Genomic DNA, 12,900 nt, shown 5'->3' on the forward strand with positions numbered 1-12,900 from the left:
TAAATGCAAATGTTTCCAAGAAGAAAAAGCATTCAGAGAAGAAATGATATATAAATAAATTTCCTCTCAGCAGAATGTTTTCTTCTTCAGGTTTACAAGAGGCAACCTCAGGTGTCTAATGGAGATACACTGAAGAGCTAAAAGTGGATACCTTTGCAAAAGGAGTTTTAGTGCCTCTAAAAGCCTGCCGTCTGAGGCACTTTATCTACGGAATTGAACCTGCAACCAAATTACAATCTTCCGTCTCTGCATTTTGTATACCAATCTTGACTTCAAGATGAGTTGGCACTTCAAGGCATAAAAGTGTAATTTAGTCTCTTTTAATCCCCACTTAACTTCTGTGATAACAAGCAACTGCTTAGTGAGGTAATTAATGGGAGATTATGCTCTTCTATTGGCAACTTGGGATGTACTCTCTAGGACCAAAGCAGTTAAGTGCTGAATCATAATTTGATATCAATTATTTTCTATCTCAGCTCTTTGGTCAGGCACTGATATTAATCAGTAACCTGACAGGCTAGAAAAGGACTACCTCTTGTCTATCAAGAGATTTTTGTTTTTTAATTTTGGTTGGGGATGAGGAGGGAATAAGTGAAATGTATCCTTCTTATGAAGATATATGTTCAATGCAAATTTCTTATTTTTTGCCTATGGTATTATTATTGCATGTGATATGCATTTGTTAGATCATCTAATCTCATGGATTCTCATGCAGGAAAAATTGCTTAAGGAAAAAAATGATGAAATCTTCATACCTCACTCACACTTTTCTGCAGTAGATAAAATGAATATTTAGCAAAGCGAGCTAGCAGTTTGCAAATGTGCAATTAAAATCCTGGCTCTTCTCTAATTATGTAACACTTAAGTTAAATGGTCTTAATAGACATATAATGATAGCTTTATAAACCTACAGTGACTTATAATCAAATGTAATTTCTATTTCAATTTTAAAGCACCCATTAAATGTCTATTATGATTTTTAAGTAATTTGGCAGACATTTAATGAATACTTTACAAACCTAAATAGTAATTATTTCAAGAGACAACTGTTAACATATAGGAGTCACAGAGCTATTCATTCGAGTACACAGTTTAAAACTAATTAGTGAAGTATATATGCAATACCCAATGGATTTACTAAAGAAGAAAATCACAATTTTGAGCAATTTTTCTCTTAAAATAGAAACTGTGTTTTCTAATTTTGTTCTGTGTCCTGTGACATAACCTGTCACATTATGAAAATGTAACACTGGAAAGCCTCATCTTCTCATAATTCCATGTATACTCTAGAAAACAATGGTTTCTGTGCCAGGCAGAGTAAAAATGTATTTTATACATTAATTCACTGTTAAAATTTAGAGATGTTGCTAGGAAACTAAAAACTAATATAGACAGTTTTTTGCTGCAAGTTATAGGTAAGGAGGCAATTTCCAATTTTTCAGAATATTCCTGCTAATTTTAACAGAAGATCACTATTTCTCACTATATATAACAACTATAAGTTGGCCATAACTCTTCACAGCTAAGATGCCTTAGATTCTTTGAAATGACAGAATAAAACTGTGTTGTAGTAGTTATTGAAATCTCCTCATAAAAGAAATCAGTATTTTTTGGCCAGTGAAGCTTCATTCATAAGCGTTCTAGAAGAATTTAAGGCCTATTTCACGGATGATGCACTTTAATTTATAAAAACTGAAATTGCCTTATTGTTTCTATGAGATATTGACATTTCAATAGTCCAAATTTCATACTCTGAATGATATGATTACACATATACAGATAATTATTTGAAGGTGAGATGCAAGTTTTAGTGTTAATGCTCTTTAATAAGTAATATATTTTCATTATGATTATAGAATTACAAGTTAATTTCATAATCTGATTGTTTCTTATATACATGCTTTCTCAGCATTGAGGTCATTTGTGACATTTCCTGTTCTAATCCTCCTTAACTTATATGATAAGAAAAACTAATGTAAACATCTTCCTTCTGTACTGGCACTCATGCCTTTTATAAAATGGAATGTTTAATTATTAGAAACTACTACAATATGTAGTAACACACACATATATACATGCATACAATTACATATGAATAGATTTAATATGTAAATATATATTTATTTATACATGAATATATCACATATATAAGCATGCATCCACCACACAAGGGAATATATAGCTACAAATATGTGTATTAACATATTTCTATTACAGATTCAGGAAAATCTATAAAATTTATCCTAAATTGTATGTAAAATATTGTTAAACAGTTTATAATTTTGTGTTAATCCTTATATGAAGTAGTACCAGTGTGGCATTTAGACACAGAGATAAACATTAAACTACTATTTTATCCTTTTTTATTCATTACAATGTTGCATATTAATAGACATCACATTTGTGATAAGCCCAGTAGTTAGATGGATTCTCTCAGCACAGAGATCTGCACGTGGATATATCAATCTGCCAGTCATTTGGCATCTAGATCATGATTAAACCCATATAATTATGTGAGATTAAATAGAAGTTATATAGGTAGAGAAAAGAAGAATATTGAAGACTGAGTTCTGTGGTATTCAACATTAAAAAGTCAGGAAGTAAGGCTAAACCCTCTACCCAGGGGAGTAGAAGGGACATCAGACAGAGAAATAGGAAACTGAAAGCCAAATGAAGCCACTTTTCCAAGACACAGGGGTTACATTATATGCTATCAATATATAAATAGTAAGGATATGTTGATATGTGTTATATGCTGTTTTGTTATAAAAGCACAAAAAATGTGCTTATATGCTATTGATAGGTCAAGTTAAGAGATTGTGCATTAATTGTTAGCTTCAACTTGACAAAAGGATTGTAAAGGGGTGAGCATAAACAATTGATGGAGGCATCTCAGGAGATAAAGGGAAATTAAGAAACTTTAGCACAAACAGCTCTTCCAAAGCATGTTCTTATAAAAGAAAGTTAAAAAAAAAATAGGATAGTAACTGAAGGTAGAATTGGAATTGAAAGAATTTTCTTAAGAATAGAGATACAATGATATATTTACATGATGATGGTAAAGATCCACTAGATTGGGAAAATTTTAAAGTATATTAGAGAAAGAAGTAAAATATTGGAGCTAAATTTTTGCATAGGTAAAGGAGAGGGGACACTGCACAGATGGAAGTGAAAATTTTACCTGGGAGTTTCATAGCTTATCCATATGAAACAGAGAGAAAGAATAGAATTTAGACATAATTGCTGAGAGTTGGAATGATGTAGTGGAGAGATCTTGTAGAAGTTCTTTTGATACCAATTCAATGTTTTCACTGAAATGAAAAACAAGAGCATTAGGTGAGAATGAAGATGATTGAGGTGGCTCTGGATATTTTTGGGAAAAGGAGGAAGTATGGGATAGCTTTCTAGTAGAATGAGATGAAAAATGAATTGAGAAGTGTAGTTTGATTTCTGAGTAACAATAATGTCCAACTGCTCATAAGTTAGCAATTGCATATTTAAACTGAGAGCAATCAGTGCAATGTGTGTGTGTGTGTGTGTGTGTGTGTGTGTTTGTGCTTTCCAGTAACATTCAGCTGCATAGGCACATTGGAAAAAGCAGACAGGGAATTCAGTATTAAGATGGGATACTCATCGAACTTATAAGATAATGCAAAAAACTCTGTGTGTGTGTGTGTGTGTGTGTGTGTGTGTGTGTGTTTGGATTTTCTACATGCTTTATAATACTTTAGGTTGTCAAATGTTTAGTATATTTATAATAAGCATGGTCTCTCAGAAAGATCAACCCTTGCTCACTCATTCATAGATCTAATTTGTGTAGCTTGTACTTGCTTGAACTGTCATGCCTTATGGATCTACTGGGATTCTGTGCTCAGAGGACACTGCAAACAGTGTATGTGAACCCAACAGCAAGAACAGCAGATGGGCATATCATACACATCTCCTCTGCTCACTGTCATGCTCCAGGGGCCCAACAGAACTTCACTTACAAATCACAGCTGCAAAGGTCAAATTATTAAGAATTTCAAAGCAGTGACAGAAGACCATTAAACCAAAAATAGGGCTCTTCTGAGCATGGAATCCTGTGTGACTGGGTCACAAGGGCAGGAAGTTGGCCTGAGATGAAACAGAATCCTTTCCCCTTAAGTTCTAGAACAAAGCAGAGACATCTATTCCTATACCTGTAGCTCAATATCATATGGAAGTTGTAGCCAGTACAATATGAAAAGAAAATAAGTTTACTTAGGTTACAACCCATGCCATTAATAATACCATCAAAACCATGAACACTTGGGGCACCTGGGTGGCTCAGTGGGTTAAAGCCTCTGTCTTCGGCTCAGGTCATGATCTCAGGGTCCTGGGATCAAACCCTGAATCAGGCTCTCTGCTCAGCAGGGAGCCTGCTTTGCCCTCTCTCTCTGCCTGCCTCTCTGCAGACTTGTGATCTCTCTCTGTCAAATAAATAAATAAAATTAAAAAAAAACATGAACACTTAAGAATAAATTGAGCAAATATAGGCTATGCCTGTTTATGGAAGTCTTCACCACTTGGCTGAGAGAAAGGTCTAAAGGAATTAAGATATATAGCATGCTCTGATTGGGAGACTCATGTTATTATGAAATTAACTCTCCCCAAATTGATCTCTTGATTCAATGCAAAGTCAATAAAAATCCAAGCAGGCTTCCTTATAGATATTATGAAGATAACTCTGAATTTTATATAGAAATTCAAAAAACCTATTATATTCAAAATGATTAGAAAGAAGAGCAAAGCCAGAGGAGTAATCATCTTTTTATTTCAAGGTCTATATATAGTCATTTTAAGCACCAGTCATCAAAACAGTATGGCATAGATGGACATACACATTTGTGTATAAGTGAGCATATAGACTATGGAAAAGAAAAGGAAATCCAGAAATAGGTCCTGAGTTATATGCTTGGTTTGTGCGTTGTTTTTTTTTTTTTGTTTTTGTTTTTTTTTTGACAGTGATGTCATGACCATTCAATAAGGAAATAATGTTTTCAACAATTTGTCCTGGAAACAATGTAAACATATTTGGGGATGGAGGAAAAAGAGTGCTTACCTGATAGTATATATACACATGCACACAGAAGGACACACCAGAGTAAATGGAAGGTAAGGATGAAGGAATGATCAACTCTGGCTTACAGAACAGTTATAGCAGTAGGGGTTACATTTCTTGCCACGGATTCTTCCCTTGTAGATATTTTCTGCCTGGAAGTTGTAACTAGCTATAATATGAAGAATAGAGAAACTTACGGTACGTCCCCCTTAAATGGGAAACTTAGCATGTTGTGAACACTCCACTTACATTCTTTGGGATCCCTCTACTATATGTTTGCATGAAGCCTCCATCTAGGTTGCCATTCCCAGGAATCAGCACCTGCAACTGTATCAGGTAACTATGCACAGGTGGCCAGAACCCATTATGTCCGCACAAGCAAAGAACAACAATTGGCTCAGAGATTTTGTCCTGTGAACAGCTTTTACACAACGATAATGTGCACAGAGACACAAATATTCCAAGTGCTTATCAGCCTTCACATCGGGAAAAATGCCGAGGTTTTGCCCATACTTTCTACAGATTGTCTTTAAAGGACTGAGCTAAAGCCATTCGCTGTGAGCTTTTTCAAATATCTGCCCTTTTTGGACACCTCTCATTTCCTGTCTCATTTCCTTATCTATCTGTGAATTTTTCCTGAAACCATGTAATAATAAATCACACTCAAGTCTGAAGAAAACCCCACCCATCCTGATTCATGTAGGGCAGTCAGATTTTATGCCTATGATCTTGGTATAACTACTATACCAGTATATTTTCCTATTTCACTCTTAAAACTGTTCCAGTTTGCATGATAAATTTCACGTGGTCACCATTTTATAATGTAAAGTTGTCACAGCCACAACCACATTCCACTCAGAAGAGTATAGGAAAATCAGTAAGATACTCTAGAACAGAAAGTATGAGGCAAGCCATGTTGACCTTGACGTTTAAAAACAAGAACACATTTTGAACACACAAAAAAGCCTAGTAAATATTCCTTGCAAGAGCCTTCCTGATTACATTAAGAAAGGATGAACTTCAGATAGAAAGGGTAATTGTCAATCAAACAGATAAATAAAAAGAAGAATAGAGCTGATAGATTGGACCATGAATTGTACATGTTCTGACAATGTGGAAATCATTCATCTAACACAAAATGGGAACAGATGGATTTGGTACATAGCTAGAAAGTAAAATTAGTTTGCAGATGGTCTCATTATAATTCCTAGGTGTCAAAGAGTATTATTTAAGGGTAGCAAATCAAATAGTGAAATATGAAACATATATACAAAAACAAACATAAATTAAAATGATTAATATTGACTAAATGTGGGTGATTGTGTAATTCTAGGGGAGGGGAAAGAAAAGGATACAACATCATGTTAGTTGGGTTTAAAATACAGAGTCAAAAAAGAAAGAGCATGTTTCATTACCATAGAGTTATTAAAATAACTTCTAGAGCAAAATTACAAACTTCCCTAAACATTTATAAAAAATAAAAAATTAATTAAAAAAAAAAAAAAAAAGAAAAGAGGAAACAGATCCATACTAAATGCTTTATATATCATGACCCTAGATTTGATGCGTCAGCTTGACTAGCTATGTCCAGTTGTTTGGTCAAACCCTAGTCTAGACATTACTGCACAATGAGATGAACTCTAATAATCAGCAAACTTTAAGTAAAGCAGGTTTCCCTCCATAAGGTGGCTGGGCCTTTCAATTCAATCTCTTGAAGGCCTTAAGAACAAAGATTGGAGTTTCCTGAAGAAGGAATCCTGCCTCAAGACAGTGACATAGAAACCCTGCCTGAGTTCCACCCTTGCTAACCTGCCCCACAGATTTCAGAACTACAAGACCCAAGAATCACACGAGTCAATTTCTTGAAATAAATCATCCTCTTTCATTCTGTCTCATATTCTGTCTGTTGCTCTGAATTTATATCTCCCACAAACCCATATGTTGAAATGCCAACCCTCAATTTGATGTGTGAATGTGGGGTCTTTAGGAGGTAATTAGGTTTAAATGAGGTCATAAAGGTAGGGCTCTCATAATGGGATTAGTATTATAAAAAGAGGAAGAGAAAACAGAGCATTCTTTCCCTCTCTCTCTCTCTCTCTCTCTCTCTGTCATAGAAGGATACAACTAGAAGTTTACTGTCTGCAAGGCAGAGAGAGGACTCTTAACAGGATCCAAATCCACTGGCGTCTGGATCTTGGACTTCCCAGCCTCCATAACCATGACACAAAAATGTTTATTGTTGAAGCCACTCAGTCTATGTTTTTTGTTTTTGTTTTGTTTTTATAGTGGTCCTAGATAAGACATGTATTTTCATTTTTGTTGGCAAAATTATATTGTGGTTAGCAGCTTTTCTTATTAACTATTAAAGAATGTAGGCACTTAACTTTAAGGTTCCCAAGAGAACTATGGGGATACTCTACCAACACTTTTTGCTGGGACACTTCAAAAGAGAGCGCATAGAAATAAGTACTATGAAAATTAAAGTAGCCTGTAACCTTGAGATCAAGAAAAGAGAAACATAGAGCCCATGGGGAGCCAGCCAGAAACTGGGAAACATTTTAATATGCAGTCTAGATTTTCAAACAATAAGGAGCAGATAAAAACACCTGTGTGTTGAGGAAACAAAGTTTTCCACCGAGATACCAAGTTATTGAATACAGGATTTACGACAACATTTTCTTTTAGAGCTTCTGTGTGTACATGCCAATGTTTTTATTCAGCTTCCCTGTTTCTCAAAAGAATTGTCTCAGTTCTTCCAAAAAGATTTTATCTTTAATTGACCTTCATCCTTGTTCTTCTGAAGGTGTCCACACCCAATGAGTAGAAATTCCATGAAAGCTCGAGCTTCTCTTCCCCTATAGTTCAACACTTGCAACTAGTAAAGAAAATGTAAGACTTTTATTCTCCACTTTTCTTAGCTGATCTGGATTAATAACTAGAAAATGAACATTCTGCTCTCTTTCACACATGATATGCATTTAATGGGATAATGGGATCAACATCCCTCATATTCTCCTCTGTCATTGTGCCTGCATTTGGTAGAAGTAAATGTGCCATTATTAAACCATATTTTAGTAGATAAATGCCGTTTTTTATTTACATGCTAGTTATGGAGCTATGAAACATATCCACTGTCAAGGAAATGCTAATGAACATGACAGTTATTCCTGACTCCATGTTCACGCAGATGTATGCAATCATTTACTGTTATTTTAAATGTTTTCCTTATAATAATTGTTGATTGATGTCTTTCTACAAAAGTTATGTTCTATTAGATTTATCTTGCAGTTTACCTTCCACATGTATTGATAATATTCACTTTGAAAATATTTATGTTTTAAGATATACAAGAATAAAAAGGTATTACAAGAATAATTAAGGTATACAAGAATAATAAATCTTCCATTATATATCAACTCCATATAAATGAATAAACCACAAACAATATGGCTGAAGCTTCTTGACTATTTATTTTTAATTTAAGAATTTCCATATTTCATTTCATGCATTTCATTATACTTTTAATATATTTGTTGTTAATTGATATGTTTTGATATTTTATGTGTTGTGCTAATGTCATCATACTGTGTGAATTCCTTGGTGACTTTATTTCCCTCAAAATTGTGAGTATAATATTCATAGTTAGAGCTCTAGTTCATTCTTTTATACACCTGTTTTTTTTTTAAGATTTTATTTATTTATTTGACAGAGAGTGATCACAAGTAGGCAGAGCAGCAGATAGAGAGGGTGAAGCAGGCTCCCCGCTGAGCAGAGAGCGGTACTGGTCTTATATAGTGTGATAAGAGAAGAAAAATAAATAAAAGTCATGATGATTAAAAAAAAAAGAAGCAAAACTGCCTTTATTTGCAGACAAGATTATATATGTAAGTTTTTAAAAAAATGTACATAAAATAAAACTAGAACTAGTAAGTGTATTTAGCAAGATCCAGAGAAACAAAGTAAACATTATTTTTAAAAATCATCCACACTTCTAGGGGTGCCTGAGTGGTTGAGTCAGTTGAGCACCTGACTCTTGGTTTTTGTTCGAGTCATGATCTCATGGATCCTGGGATCCAGCCCTGTGTGGGCTCCTTGTTCAATGGGGAGTCTGCCTGAAGATTTTCTCCCTCTGCCCCTACCCCTACACACACGTATGCATGTTCGTACTCTTTCTCTCTCAATAAATAAATAATTTTTTTAAAGTTGTGTATATTTCTAGACATTGGCGATGCATAAATAAAAAGTGAAAATAAGTAAATATCAAAAATGGGATACCTAGGGGTTCCTGGGTGGCTCAGTAGTTTAAAGCCTCTGCCTTCAGCTCAGGTCATGATCCCAGGGTCCTGGTAGATTTAGCCCTACATCAGGCTATCTGCTCAGCAGGGAGCCTGCTTCCTCCAATCTCTCTCTCTGCCTACTTGTGATCTCTATCTGTCAAATAAATAAATAATAATCTTTAAAAAAAATGGGATACCTAAAATACCTTTAATAAAAGGATTTGACAAATCTCTGTGCTAGAATTATGATGATTATAAAATATTGTGGAATAAATAAAAATATGTAAATAATAATAGTTTTATATATTTTATAATCTATCTATCTGTCTAGGAGAGAGGGATGATAAATAAATGGAAAATAAAAGTGTGCAAGAGGTTCTCGAAATAAATCCTAACTTACCTGGTCAAATTACTCTAACAAGTTCAGTGCAATGAAGAGTAGAAAGTATTTACAGATGCTGCTGAACCAATTGAATATATATATAATAATTTCATAAATAGATACATATGTATCTATATCTAACATGTGTCTAGTAATGATTTAAACCACTACCTTACATAATAAAACAAGAGGAATCCTAGCTTTAAAGTTTAAATCTACAAGGCTTTTTAATAAATTTAGTAAGTTATCTTCAATATCTTGATGTTATAAAGTTTTCCTAGAGAGTATACAGAAAGCAATAATCATAAAAGGACAATTGCCAAACTATGTTTTGCCCTACCTCAAATTTCTATCCATTAAGAAAATGAATTGGCAAGGCACATACTAGGAGAAAACAGCGGGAGCCATGAAGGCAGCTTCTGGGATGATGAAATTTATACTTTAATCTAGGTAATGTTTACATTAATGGATAATTTTGTCAAGAGTCACCAGATTTTACAATTAAAATCTGTGCATTTTTTGTATGTAAATTTTAATTGAATAAAAAGTAAATCAAGCAAACAAAAATTTGTTAGAAAAGGAAATAAGATAGTGAGGATATAGAGTCATAAATTTGTGGAGTTGGGCTCCAGAGCCCGGATCTCTATTCTATAAATTCAATCAGTTCCTCCTAATTTACAAACTGAGAATTAGACCAACAATGCCCTTATTCTAGAACGTTAGATAGAATCAAGAATTCTTAAAAGGATTGGAAATAAGGAATTGATCTTGAAAAAAATGTACTTGGAATTAATGTAAACTTTGCATGCTGGGGAACATTAGCCACTGGTATAAGAGGAAATGAAGCTCATTATTTTTGCATATTAAAATGAATGTCTTTGCTCCAATTATATCTCACTTTTGTCTATACCCATCCTATTTTTATTTTTTTAAGATTTTATTTATTTGTCAGAGAGAGAGAGAGAGCGAGAGTGAGACAGTGCACAAGCAGGGGGAGTGGCAGGCAGAGGGAGAGGAGAAGCAGGCTCATGAATGCGAGGCAGCCCAGTGAAGAGATCCATATGGGGTTGCTCCATCCTAGGACCCTGGGATGATGCCTGAGCCGAAAGCAGATGTTTAATTGACTAAATCCCCCAGGCACCCCTACACCCATCCTGTTTTTAAATGACATTAGTAATAATTGTTGGAAAGATACGAGCTTTACCAATTTTCTTTAATTTGAGACTTCATATGACCAAAAAGACTCTACTTGAATTCCTCACAGTGAATATGGTAATAGAGGAGGGGCACCTGGGTGGCTCAGTGGGTTAAGCCTCTGCCTTCGGCTCAGGTCATGATCTCAGGGTCCTGGGATCGAGTCCCGCATTGGGCTCTCTGCTCAGCAGGGAGCCTGCTTCCTCGTCTCTCTCTGCCTGCCTCTCTGCCTAGTTGTGATCTCTCTCTGTCAAATAAATAAATAAAATCTTAAAAAAATATAGGGTAATAGAGGAGAAGTACCTTCCAGGGTATCTTCTTTTACTATCTCAGTATTCTAAATGTTTTACTGAAATGTATTGATCATTCCAACTTTAAAAACTGTTTTATGAACTCCTTGCGGAACAATTTTAAAAATAATATCTAAGGAATGAATATACAATCCGTGACATATTTTATCCTAAAATTAAAATTCAGTTATAATTTAACAACGAAGTTGCATTTTTTTTTAAACCTTACTGTGTGTGAAAGGTAAAAACACAGAGAAAGAAAAGTGTTCATGACTTTGAGAACAATTTTGCATTAGGAGGAAACTCTTGTTTACCTTCCTCCAGACATTTATGTGTCGTCAATAAATCATTTAATCTACTTTAAATTATTTTGCACAATAATGCCTAACTAATGTGAGGATAAGGTTAAGCCTTCTATTGATAAGTAGTAAGTCTGCTTATTAAACTTAATCCATTGTACTGTAAATGTCACTCCCCCAAGCTCTTCTCCTAATCAATAGCCTCTACTATCTTTCCCTGTCAGATGAGGTAAAGTCCACCTATGTAAGTATTGAATCCATTCCTACTGTAAGATGAGAACATGCAGTTTGAGCATTTTGTACTCTCTTTTAACCCAGATGGATGACTGTATCTTATAATTAATTTTTAATTAAAGATTTACAAGTTTTAAAAATAACAGTGGATTCTTTTTGCCATTTAACATATTGACACTTTTTGAGAAGGGTACTGTTTGTGTGTGTGTGTGTGTGATTCTTTTCAAAACATTTTCATTTTATTCAAAAGATATTTATATTGTTAATATACTGTCAATTAAGATAGTATATTATAGCTTTAATATATTTAAGAATATAAGTATTGTGAGTTTGACTTTTGGCACATGGAAGAAATCAGACAACTATCATATGATCTCCCTGATATGAGGAAGTGGTGATGCAACATGGGGGCTTAAGTGGGTAGAAGAAGAATCAATGAAACAAGATGGAATTGGGAGGGAGACAAACCATAAGTGACTCTTAATCTCACAAAACAAACTGAGGGTTGCTGGGGGGAGGGAGGTTGGGAGAAGGGGGTGGGATTATGGACATTGGGGAGGGTATGTGCTTTGGTGAGTGCTGTGAAGTGTGTAAACCTGGTGATTCACAGACCTGTACCCCTGGAGATAAAAATATATGTTTATAAAAAATAAAAAATTAAAAAAAATAAATATTCTTAAGCTAAAAAAAAAATATATCAATATTAGCTGTAATAATCAATATGTAAAAGGACCTCTAGGCCCCCAGCTTTCCCCAATAAGAAGTAGTCTGAGAAATTTGTTTGTCTACCAACAAGAGTATAATTTCCTAAGCCCTCTTCAGAAATGGTCAATGAGAGAAATGGAAGCATATACCAGGAATGGAACAAAGAGCCTAGGGAATCAATGGACAGGGACTCACTCTCAGAAAAGAGAACACAAGCTTAGTAAAGAGCCATCCTCACCCTTAGAATGGGACGGAGAGTTTCTTACTCTTAGCGCTATTGATATTCTGGAATTGATAACTTTTTGTTGAAGGCAACTATTCTATTCACTACAGGATGTTGATCAGCATCCTGTCTTCTACACACTATCTGTAGCACATACTCCCGATTTTTGACAACTAAGAATATTCATTTTCATAAGTCCCCTGAAAGCAAACC

This window comes from Mustela erminea, chromosome 1 (genome assembly GCF_009829155.1).
Source record: "Mustela erminea isolate mMusErm1 chromosome 1, mMusErm1.Pri, whole genome shotgun sequence".
Lineage (NCBI taxonomy): Eukaryota > Metazoa > Chordata > Mammalia > Carnivora > Mustelidae > Mustela > Mustela erminea.